Source organism: Chaetodon trifascialis, chromosome 4 (genome assembly GCF_039877785.1).
Source record: "Chaetodon trifascialis isolate fChaTrf1 chromosome 4, fChaTrf1.hap1, whole genome shotgun sequence".
In the NCBI taxonomy this organism is placed as follows: Eukaryota; Metazoa; Chordata; class Actinopteri; order Chaetodontiformes; family Chaetodontidae; genus Chaetodon; species Chaetodon trifascialis.
Genome location: NC_092059.1, coordinates 29,612,340 through 29,623,511, shown reverse-complemented (window position 1 = coordinate 29,623,511; position 11,172 = coordinate 29,612,340).

Here is an 11,172-nt window from a genome sequence, read left to right as displayed (position 1 = left end):
AAGAATAGCCCACCATGGTCCACTGATTATCAGTTCCAATCAACACTTCTGAACTCAAATTTTCATGATGCATTACAGATACCGTCACTTTCTTATTTGAAATTTCTTTTTCGATAACTTTTTTTTTTTTTTGGCCTCGCTTGTACAAATGTTCCAAGGCACACTCAGCTAACCAGCTTTTAAACTGCAAAAGCTTGTTTCAGAACTTTTGCTGCGCGTTCATATTAACCTGACGCTCATCTCTGTGGGCTGTGTAGGGAACCTGAAGTAAACCCACAGGCCCATAGGAAGAAGACCCAAACTCCATACAGAAAGATCTTGCTGGCCAGTTGATTCAAACCTAGATATGGATATTGAGTGAGGTGACATTGGTAAGCACTACATCAACAGAATGCAGTATTACTCAATCATTTGTAGCAAGGGTTCCTCACCTCAGTGTGACATTACATGATCAAAAAAAAAAAAGGGGGATGACTTGTATGACAGGTTAAGACAGATGCATGTGTTCCATCTGCAGGGGCCCCGGCATCTACCATTATAGAGTGCAAGTTTTCACAGGGGAGTGTGCTGTTGCCTTACCCGATGCAGATTCACTGTCAGTTGAAATAAAGGAGAATGCAACCTGAGACTGTACAGCCACACTCTGCTACAGAATGGAGCTCAGCCTGCCTTCAACTCCAGGATTAATTAAAAGAAAATGATGGTCTGGGATGATTGGCCCAGATCAGGTTCCACAGATGAAAAGAGAGAGAGCGAGATGAAAACTCCGTCTGTAACCAGAGCTGGGCAGGCCATTGTAGCTGGTATGTGGATGCTGTCCCTCTGTGTCCTCACCATTCCCACGTTGTCATCCCCAGGCCACCTACATTGTAGTGAGGAGCCTCTGTTTGTGTGCACTCACCCAGTGACCCCCAGATAAACAGCCTGAGAATACATCCAGGTCAAGGATCCTCTTTTAATAGTGGCCACCTGCTCCTTCTGTCCATAGCAAAGCTGTTTGTGATCTCATACTTTCTATATCTGTTTTCTATTCACTATAGTGCTATAGTACAGAACTAGGATGAAGACTGTAATATCACACTGTCTTAGTGTGTTCTCTGATGCCACTATTTTAGCACGTTTCAACCCTGACAGGGTTTGTTTTTCGTTGTCTGGTAGAATTCCTATAAAACATGTCATTGCTGGCACTTTGACATGTATGGTTGTTTAGCATATCTAGGAAAACAATCAGTACAACATGTAAGTTAGCCCTTTAACACCTCGGCCAATGTAGATACCATATTATCAATGTTACACAAAGTGTCTTTTCTGTAACAATGGACCCAGTTCCACTCAGCTCTGTGGTGCTTGTGAGCTTCTTTTAAAAGTAAAAGAGTCAGGTATATATATATATGTGTGTGTATGTGTACACTAAGAGCAATGACAGGAGTCAGTAACTGCTAGCTACAATGCAAGACAACAGTATATTCACAGCTATGTACAATGTAATATTTACTGAAGAACACAGACACTGAATATTTTTGTATTGCTTTTATTGACAGTTTTCACCAGCATGTTAATGAAGAAGTGTGACAGTAAATCAGAGGTAGGGAATTGTTTTTCCAATCAAGGGTCATTTAAATATCAGAGGGCCATTTTACTGAACACATATTTCATACCAGTCATAAGTGTAGCGATTGTCCTGACTTATATCTTGATACCATTGAAATATTATGTTTCCTCCTTGTCACGGTACATTCACTAACATCAATGAAGAAGTCAAATATTTGGAAGTTTTCATAGTGCAGCCAGAGAAGCACTGCAGAGCTACTGTATGAAGGCTGACATTGCCTGTAGCAAGAGCAGCTCAGTAATTTAAGATGCATGTTGGATCAAGTCAGTCTGCTGCTTATGACAGGGTTGTCCTGAAATACCTGACAATCTACGAGCAGTAGTGCAATACACATAGGCACTGAAAATATATACAGTGTCAGTGGAACTCAATGGAAAATTGCAAATGGTTGACCCAAATCAGTTCTTCTAAGGTTTTTTAGTCACCAACAATGTACAGAGGGAAGGGACTTTTTTTCTCCCTCTGCTAACATTCTTCTGCTATTTCTCACAGATGTCAACATTACCTTCAAAGCTCCAAATCATTTGTGTGTGTTTTTTTAGATTATTTTAATAATCAGCTTTCAAAGAGGCAGGGTTAGCATAAGGTCATGCTGCATTATATTTTGTATGTGTAGAGCCAACTCAGGTTCAAGATTTAATTTTATACTGATTCAGTATTCAATTTCACTTATATGGTATGGTGTATAAAATAGATTTATCTTACACACTCTCATCCAAAATCATAATTATCAAAATAAATCATTTGCATCTGAAATTGATGTCACATTTGGGATCGACTTGGCTAGGCTTGCCATACTAGCCATTCAGCATGCTCACAATGACAATGCCAGTATACTGATGTTTAGCATTTAACATTTGCTGACAAGCAGCAAACCCAAAGTCCACCTGACCCTGACAGGAAGGAACTGGGCACCGACCAGGACAAGTTGACCTACCCTCTGGGTGCTGTGACTGACCACTAGTCAACTCAAAATAACATGAAGATCTGGGGCAAAGAATAACAGTCATCCTGGAAGCAGTGTGGAGAAACTATTTGCACCTCTTGACTGGATGTCCAGTGTTTTAGACTGTGCATACAATGTCCAGCTGGGTAAAAAGGGGGAAACCTCTAAGGTTTTCAGACAGTGGCTTTTTGGTTGTACCCAGAAAAGACATGGAGCTGATAAAGGCTTTTAGTTACTGTTGACCAGCTCTTTGCAATGCTTTGCCTGATTAGCTGCGGCCTATAAGTACTACCTACATTTAGACCTGCTGGTAAAAAAAAAAAAAACACTGAATAAAGCACTTTCACATTAAAAATCTGTGTTTCTCCTACACTCCTTGGCACTCAAGTTGAGTACCAAAGAGTATGTTAACAGAGCAGCCAGTAAATACTTGTTAAGGCCAGTTTTCGTGTTTGTTCTCTATAGCAATACTCAAAGGAGTTTAAAGATTTTGCCATGAAATCTCGCACAATATATTTTCATAACTTCTTCAATCATTGATCTTGATTGATAGATCTGAAAATACTGTACAGCTCAAGCAGAGAAAATTATTGAGGAGTCCGCATTTCACTTCAGCCATGTTATCAAAAGTTTTAGACATTTCAATGAAGAGTGGTGCCCTTTATCCAAAGTCTCAAAAAACATATTGGCCTACTATTATTCATTTTAGCAGTATCTCTTCTCCAAGATGATCTCAGACGTTTATTCAAAACCTTTACAGAATTTTGTACATGCAAGACAGTAATCTGTTTATTCAGTTAAATATCTGGTTACTGACTTGAAACTGAACTAAATCACTATTAACAGACTGGGTTGAAAGACTCAAACAAATCCAGAAGAAAATAAGTGTTCATTAAAACAGTAAATCTTGTGTTTTCTGTGATTATTCAGATTATTAGGTGTTTCTTTAAGAAAATAAAGAATAAAGAAGCAGCTTCAATCCACAAAACAGAAGTGCGCCAGGCCACTAGGGGGACTCGACCTGAGGGATGGACCGGTCCTGTAGGACCAGACCATAGAGATATAAAGAGTAGACGCTGCATTGACCACTACTGCCTATTGGTGCTGATGAGCCGTGGGGCCGCCATCTTGGACAGGTCACCCGCTCCACTTAGTGCTGCTTGGCAGGCGCAAAGAAGTGTCAGCGCATTTAATCCATTTTATACCATGGTCTGGGTGAATATTCGATTCTGATTGGCTGCAGGGTGTCCGTTAAAAAGTGTTGTAGGACACCAATAAAAAAGTTCCGGTCAAATAGCCAAATAGCTCAAACGCTGTAGGTAACCGTGGCAACAGAAACTCAGAACATACGTTAACGTACGTTATTTCACAGTTTATTTATCACAAAGGCACTCAAAGGCTATATATAAATATTTACATATATAAACAAAACACTGACTAATGAACACATTGTATTTCTAATGCCTAATCATATATTGTCTCTTCAAATTACTAAAATAGTTAACTTAACCGCCATTGTCTGCTTCTCTATCATATATTAGTGTGTGTGTGTGTGTGTGTGTGTGTGTGTGTGTGTGTGTTTACAGTCTAGGCTACATCAGAATATTCTATTACTGTTAATCCAATATGAATATTAAAATACGCCAAACCATTTGTCCTGTATCATAGCTACATGTATGACGTTTGCAGCAAAAAAAACGCGTGAAAATCAGTTTAGTATTCAGAGAGTTACGATGAATTAAATGCGCTGACACTTCTTTGCGCCTGCCAAACAGCACTGAGTGGAGCGGGTGACCGGTCCAAGACGGCGGCCCCACGGCTGGTCAGCGCCGATAGGCAGTGATGGTCGATGTGGCGTCTACTCTTTATATCTCTATGGTCTGGTCCTACAGGACCGGTCCATCCGTCAGGTCGAGTCCCCCTAGTGGCCTGGCGCACTTCTGTTTTGTGGAGTGAATTTGCAGAGTTTGTCTCTTGCAGTTGTTTTGGGTTGTGTGTGTTTTGATATTTGCAGCATTTTTCTTTCGCATCTGTTTTGTGTGTTTGTAAGTTTTTGCTTCTGCTTTGTTTCTGTGATTGCAGCATTTTTCAGTGTTTTTCTGTTGCATGTGTATTATATGTTTGTGTGTTTTTGGCTTTGCATCATTCCTGTGTTTGCAGCGTTTTGCCATTTGCAGCACGTTTGCCCTTGTCGGCCACTGTAAATGGGGCCTCTGCAATGAGAAATACAAACATAATGACAAATGGTTTCCCTTCGCTTGTTTGACCTCTCTAAATGGTAATTACTCTGCGTGTAACACAGCTGACTTATAAACAGCTCTGCCTTTACTTGACTGACCACACAATGACTCACTGCAGCCTTCATGTTTACTTCCATTCACTGATAAAAATCTGCCTAGTGCTCAACCCTTTGTATAAAACAGCACCTGGATACTGTGACTGGAGTGCAGATGATCAGTGACAGTGTGTACTACAGGACAACACAGGCAGACTGCAGCACGTTGGTCCAACTGTAGGTGTCAACACTTAACAGACATCTCTGTGTTGCAAGTCATTTGGTCTTTTGCTGGGTCTGAAAAAAAAACAACAGTGTTTCATTTGTTTCCAATACAAACTAACTTTTCAAAGATTATTAAGATTCAAATGCATCTCGTCTTGACAGTAAAGCAGATGTTACGGGCTGGGTTTCTGTCAGACTGTGTTCACTTAGGTCCAGTCTATGAATTCTGCAATTCAGGAAGACAGTAATACAAAAATAGAGTCATTTTAAGCTTTAAAGATTAGGTTGCAGGCTATTGAACTACAGATGTGTTTCTGATTTTAGTTCTAGGGAGAAGTTTTATTTAATAATGCAAATCAGTGTTCCTGTCCTTTTTTCCTTTGAAGTTTGCTGTCCTTGCTCTTAGAAATACATGATTCAGTTGTACATTGGTAGATTTGTTGAGAACTTGCATTTCTGTGCTTGCAGCACTGGTCATTGCTGATAGTTATTAAATGCAGGAATCCATGGCTGAATGTATGTGTTTTGATTCTTTCGATGATCTATTCTTTGATTATTCAAAAATCTTCGAGAACCAAGGTTCAGATTTTACTCTGAGTGAAATGTTGCTCCATCAATTATGTTTTTTTCAATTGTCGAAATTCTGTGCCTGTATCATTTTGTGTTATACTTACGCCTCTGTGAAAATCACAATCATTAGAAAACAATCCCTGCTGTGCTATTACTGTCAGCAGTACACATTGCACATTTCTATTTGGATTAATGGATGATAAATCTATGATGATTTTTAAATTTCTTCAAATGTTTCTTCTTTTTTACCAAAAACACTTCAGCATGATGATTTTCAGTTCCCTTCAAATGCAACAAAACAACAGACAAGGTAAAAAAATTCAGCATCCTTATATCTTTATTTCATTTTTTTATGTGTTCTTGTGCACGGCCAACAATTAATACAGTATATGAAAACTTTGGCTTGAGCATCTGACCGGCATCACATCCAAGAACTCTTAGTGAGGTGAGCACAAACCATGCAGGCCAGATCATATAAAGCATCACACATGTAGACTTCACAAATACAATTAATCTTGGTAAATAAAGTGAGATGGATTCAGTTACATGTTTGATAGCAACAATAATCATGAATGATTTCTGGGGGCTTGAGGTAGCAGCCTTTGGCAGGCCTGAGTGAAGTGATTGAGATGACTGTTTTGGTGTTCCACTGAGACTCAATCAAGAGGTGTTCAGCTGTTAACGTAACATTAACTATTATTTTAAATCTATGGTGATAGATTTAAAGTAATAGCTACAACCAACACAACTAACACTTGTAAAATAAGCCTTAATGGTTTCACACAAGACAGCTGGATGTAAATAATGTACCCTGTCTTGTTTAGCAACGATCAACGTCTTTGGTGGCGTATAACCTGACCTTTGTGAGTGGTTAACCTAGCTAACAACCATACAGTTGCTGCTCAGTTAATCTACAGGAAAGTAAAAGCTACGTGCCCAAGCAAAAACCAAACGACAGTCATCCCAGAGCATTTTGGTACCAAGGTCATGGACCGAACCGCTAGCAAGAAAGTTGTATGCTTCTATACTTTTGCATGCTTTCATTTGTTTTCTATAGTAGAATGACGTCTGAATGAGCAGGTAATTGATTTATCTCCTGCTTCAGTAGTGAAAAATCGCTCCTCTTTATAATGTAAGGGTCACATCCAACATATGTCCTATGTTCTATGATTATTGTGTTTGTACCATATAAACTAGCCCAGTAAGAACTTTCCTTCATCTCATCCATTGCAGTTTTCACTTCCAGCCTGTCTGAATTTAACATCACGTGACTGCAGCCAGTTCAACTCAGAGCTGGACCCTGGTCTTCAACTGTGGCTCAACTAATCCAGACTAACATGGTGTTAGCCGGCTTAAGGGGGCCCTGTGGAGTTTTCTTATAAATCAACAAATTTGTGTTTACATTCATTGTTATTCACCAAAACACAATGTGTTCATCCTTGAGGTCTAACAAATGACTTGAACACATTTCCTTCCTCATAAAGCATTTGCAAAGCTATTTTTAAGTTTTTTAAATCCTTCATTGTTTATTTTTTAATAGTTATCAGCTTGCAGTGTTCTTCTTGAGTGTCTTTATTGGCATATTACCACCACTGGTATACCAGAGGAATAGTATCCATTGGCAAGAATGTGTATTGCGTCATCCGCAGGCATGTGCATGTGTGTCCTCATTTACATGCATGAAACAAACCAAACATGAACCTACTCAAACAAAGTTGCTCGATAGAACTACTAGAGGCCAAAAAGTCCATAGGGTACCTTAAAATTATTCTGTTAATTCTTATTCAACTTCCATGATTCATCAAACACAGTAATGCCAGAATCAGATTACACAATATTTTAGCCTTTCAAGATGGTCACTGTATCATATCGCAATGTTATACATTCTTTCTATGACTCAGCTGAGAGACATGGCAGACTACATGTTGGAACCGAGCCAATCAGAGTTTGCTGTCTTTTACAACTTGCAAGATGTAGAAAGGTGATGGAGGAGTTGCCAGAGTCTGACTTTACTGTTGCACCACAACAACATCACTTTTCTTTCTCTTGGTTGCAGTTTTGTGTGGAAGACAAAAGAAACTGACACAATGGTCTTTTTTGAGGAGCTCTGGTGCACCAGATGCCTGTCACACTACACAGGATGAAACGAGCAATTAACCAGCAAAAAAAAGAGTTCATTTTCACTGTTGATTTTCAGGCTGATATCATGTAGTCTGATCCCAGGTTTGTTTTGTTCATCTTGGATGAAGTTACCTTGGGTAACAGTGTGCTCTGTTACTGGAAACAAAGCACAAAGGCTGAGTGCTGATCATATGATTGCACTTGTGATTGGTTGACATGGCACTGTGGCTATAGACAGGGCAATAGCTACACAGCTGATTTAAAGCTGAGGAACCATAACATATTCTGTTTAATGAAACCTGATAAGATCCCTCATAAAGCAGATTAAACACAATTTTCTGCAAAAGTCACTTCAATCTTATGTAATTTAGTGTATGCACATAAAATGTTTGAAATTGATATAAAAACAGTTCCACTGTTTAAGATTTTACCTATTGTGTACATTTTATACATTTTAGTGATATTACTTTTTAATGTGACATTATTGTGACATGATCGTTATTGACGAGTGATATTGATATTTTTCTTGTGTCATTAGTGTAACAATCAAAAATGTTAAATTGAATATATCTAATTTGCTCATATATCCCAAACTACATTTGGATTGGTTTCATTTCCTTCCTTGCTTCCTCACCATTATTCCTATATTTTTATATTGATGGCCATAATGAAAATGGTCATTTGTGTCTGAAACTGCCTCCATGTCACCTTTAAAGGGTCTTGTAATGCAGCTAACTATAAATAGATGCACTTCCACAGGTTTGGGCTGAAGGACTTGCTGCTGGAAATGCACTTCCTGCCAGTTTTGAAGAAGTAAAAAATCCAGGCTTGCATCTATGATCTCCATTACTCAACATTCTTACTATAATACTGTGAAAGAAGGAGACACTGTATTCTTAGAGTGGGATGGGCACATAATGTCAATGTTCACTGACAACACTGACTGATGAGGTAAGAATGGTAAATACACTGTGTTTATATGGTACTTTTCTAGTCTACCGACCATTAAAAGTGCTTCAAAACACACACCATGTCAAACCATTCACCCACACACACTGATCTATCTATCTTATTTTAAGTAAAATCACAGATTGCCTGTCAAACTGGATTTTTCAAAGACAGAAATGTTTATAAAACAGAGCAAACTACATTGGAAAAACCCAGAGCTTGTATTGTTTTAACATTTTCGTGTCCTGTACTAACTCACCTGGCCGTCACAATAGTGATACTCAAAAGTATGAACGTAGATGTGGGTCACACATTGAAAATCAGATTTTAAAGACTCGGTGATGTAAACCCCTCATGCCCACTGGATGTGGCAATGGTGCATTCTGGTTGCACCACAGCTTGTTCATGTCTCCACTGAAATTTGGATGTTCACTTTTCAGAGGCACAGTGTTTTTTCCTTCACCACACACATTTCAATAAAATGCTAGTGATTTATAGAAGATTGAAAACATGTTTGCAGCTCATTTATGATCTGTAACACATACTTTGTGGTAGTGCTTTGCTGGTTTTATCTCTATTTTGTATCTGTATTTCCTGAACTGTAAATATTAGCGGGAGGAAACCTGAAGTATTCTTTCACCTGCTTCACAGACTTCAAAGGAAAAATGACAGAAACATACAAGAAAAAATGTTTGACTGCTTGTACATAAGACAAAGTCACTAACAAATGAAATACATCATTGAAAATAAGTTTGAATCAACTGTCCCTAAACATAGACATTTACATACATTCATACATGAATGAATTCATTATTCAGAGACAAAGGCTGCTCTGGCTGCCAAAATGGGACTCTGCCACATACAGTGGACATTGGGGATGAGTCTTGAAGGATTGTTGCATTTTGCTGCCATACAAGAACAAAAATGATGCGACTGCATCTGTCTATCAGTGTGATGTTTATGCTGCTGCTGAGGAAGCTTGCTTGTGTTCCACAGCTTTCTAGCGTCATAGCGACTCTGACCCATTCATCTAAACAAGCTTTGATGGCCATGTTGCTCTGATAGGAGGGATAGATGTCAGGGACTAGTCAGGGATGGCTGAGTTATGTGTCATGTAGTGTACACCCTGCTTAACACCAAAAGAGGAAGATATAAATAAGTGACTACAAATTTGATGCAGATTACATTCAGATATGTGAGCAGAAGGACACTTGTTGAGGTATTCTTGGCACAGGCTCAATGTTTAAACACAAAATCTTCATCCTCTTCTCACCTCTCCAGCCTGCAGCAGTTCTAGTAAGAGGGCAGCCTAATCTGGGTGCTGGTTTGATGGTGCTGACATACCTAGGGTTGCCACCCGTCCCGTAAAATACGGAATCGTCCTTTAATTGACAATTAAATGTTGCGTCCCATATTGAACCAATACGGGACACGATTTGTTCCGTATTTTCACAAATGTCCAATACACATGTCTGTCACACACACATCAACACTAAATCTAACAATAATGAACAAAATAAAACACAGGAAATACTAAGGCCAGCAAAATTGTCGTGGCGGGATCTATGCAGGACCCCGGTCGTGTGTCTGTGCCTCGCTGCCTGCGTGTGTTGCTGTCACAGTTGCCTAGAGACAGACATCACACACCGGCGCTGCTCACAACACCCGCGCCTTTTAAAAATGTCCACTACACCCGATACTCCACCACGTCCTCAAAAGCGGAAACGCTTGCAAAAGTACAGACGTGAGTGGGAAGAGGCACATGCTTGGCTGCACAGCGTCAGTGGAGATGATTACTATTAGACTATTGTGGTTTGATTGATTGTTTAGGATGTTGAGTTTTTAAAGTCGAATGAATGATCATTTATTTAATATACAGCATTATTAGCCAATATAAATGGCCATTTAAAGAATAAATCACACTAATGGATTAACAGTTAATAAATAAATATTGTTAAGAGAAAATGTATATTTTTTAAATATACATTTCCTAGAATAAAAATGTTTGTAGAGCTTTCTGTGTAATCTATGTCAAAATGTTTATATTTTTGAGATGTAGAGATATAGAGTGTTCAGTGATCATTGCATAAATTCTTTTATTAGTGTGGTTTAACTGTTTGGATGACCTCATCTGACCTATCTCACTAACTAGGTTAATTGATTGTGCAATAACTAAGTTGTGTGCATATGGCACTTTGTTATATATTTTCCTCATTGTATGTTAAATAGGAATGCATGTAATTACGGCTTTATGTAGCCTAATTAACAGCACTTAATATGCAACAATGTTGCACAATAAAGAATGTGTTCACTGGTAATAAAGCATTTTAAGCTTTAAGTATGACTAATTGCTTTCTTGATCACCCCTTTAATAAAAACAGTGGCACAAAATAAAACATGCCACTGCTGCGGGCGCCCCACCCCACGGGAGTCGGGCCGTGGTGGTCATGGCCCGAGGAGCTGTGGTGGGCATCC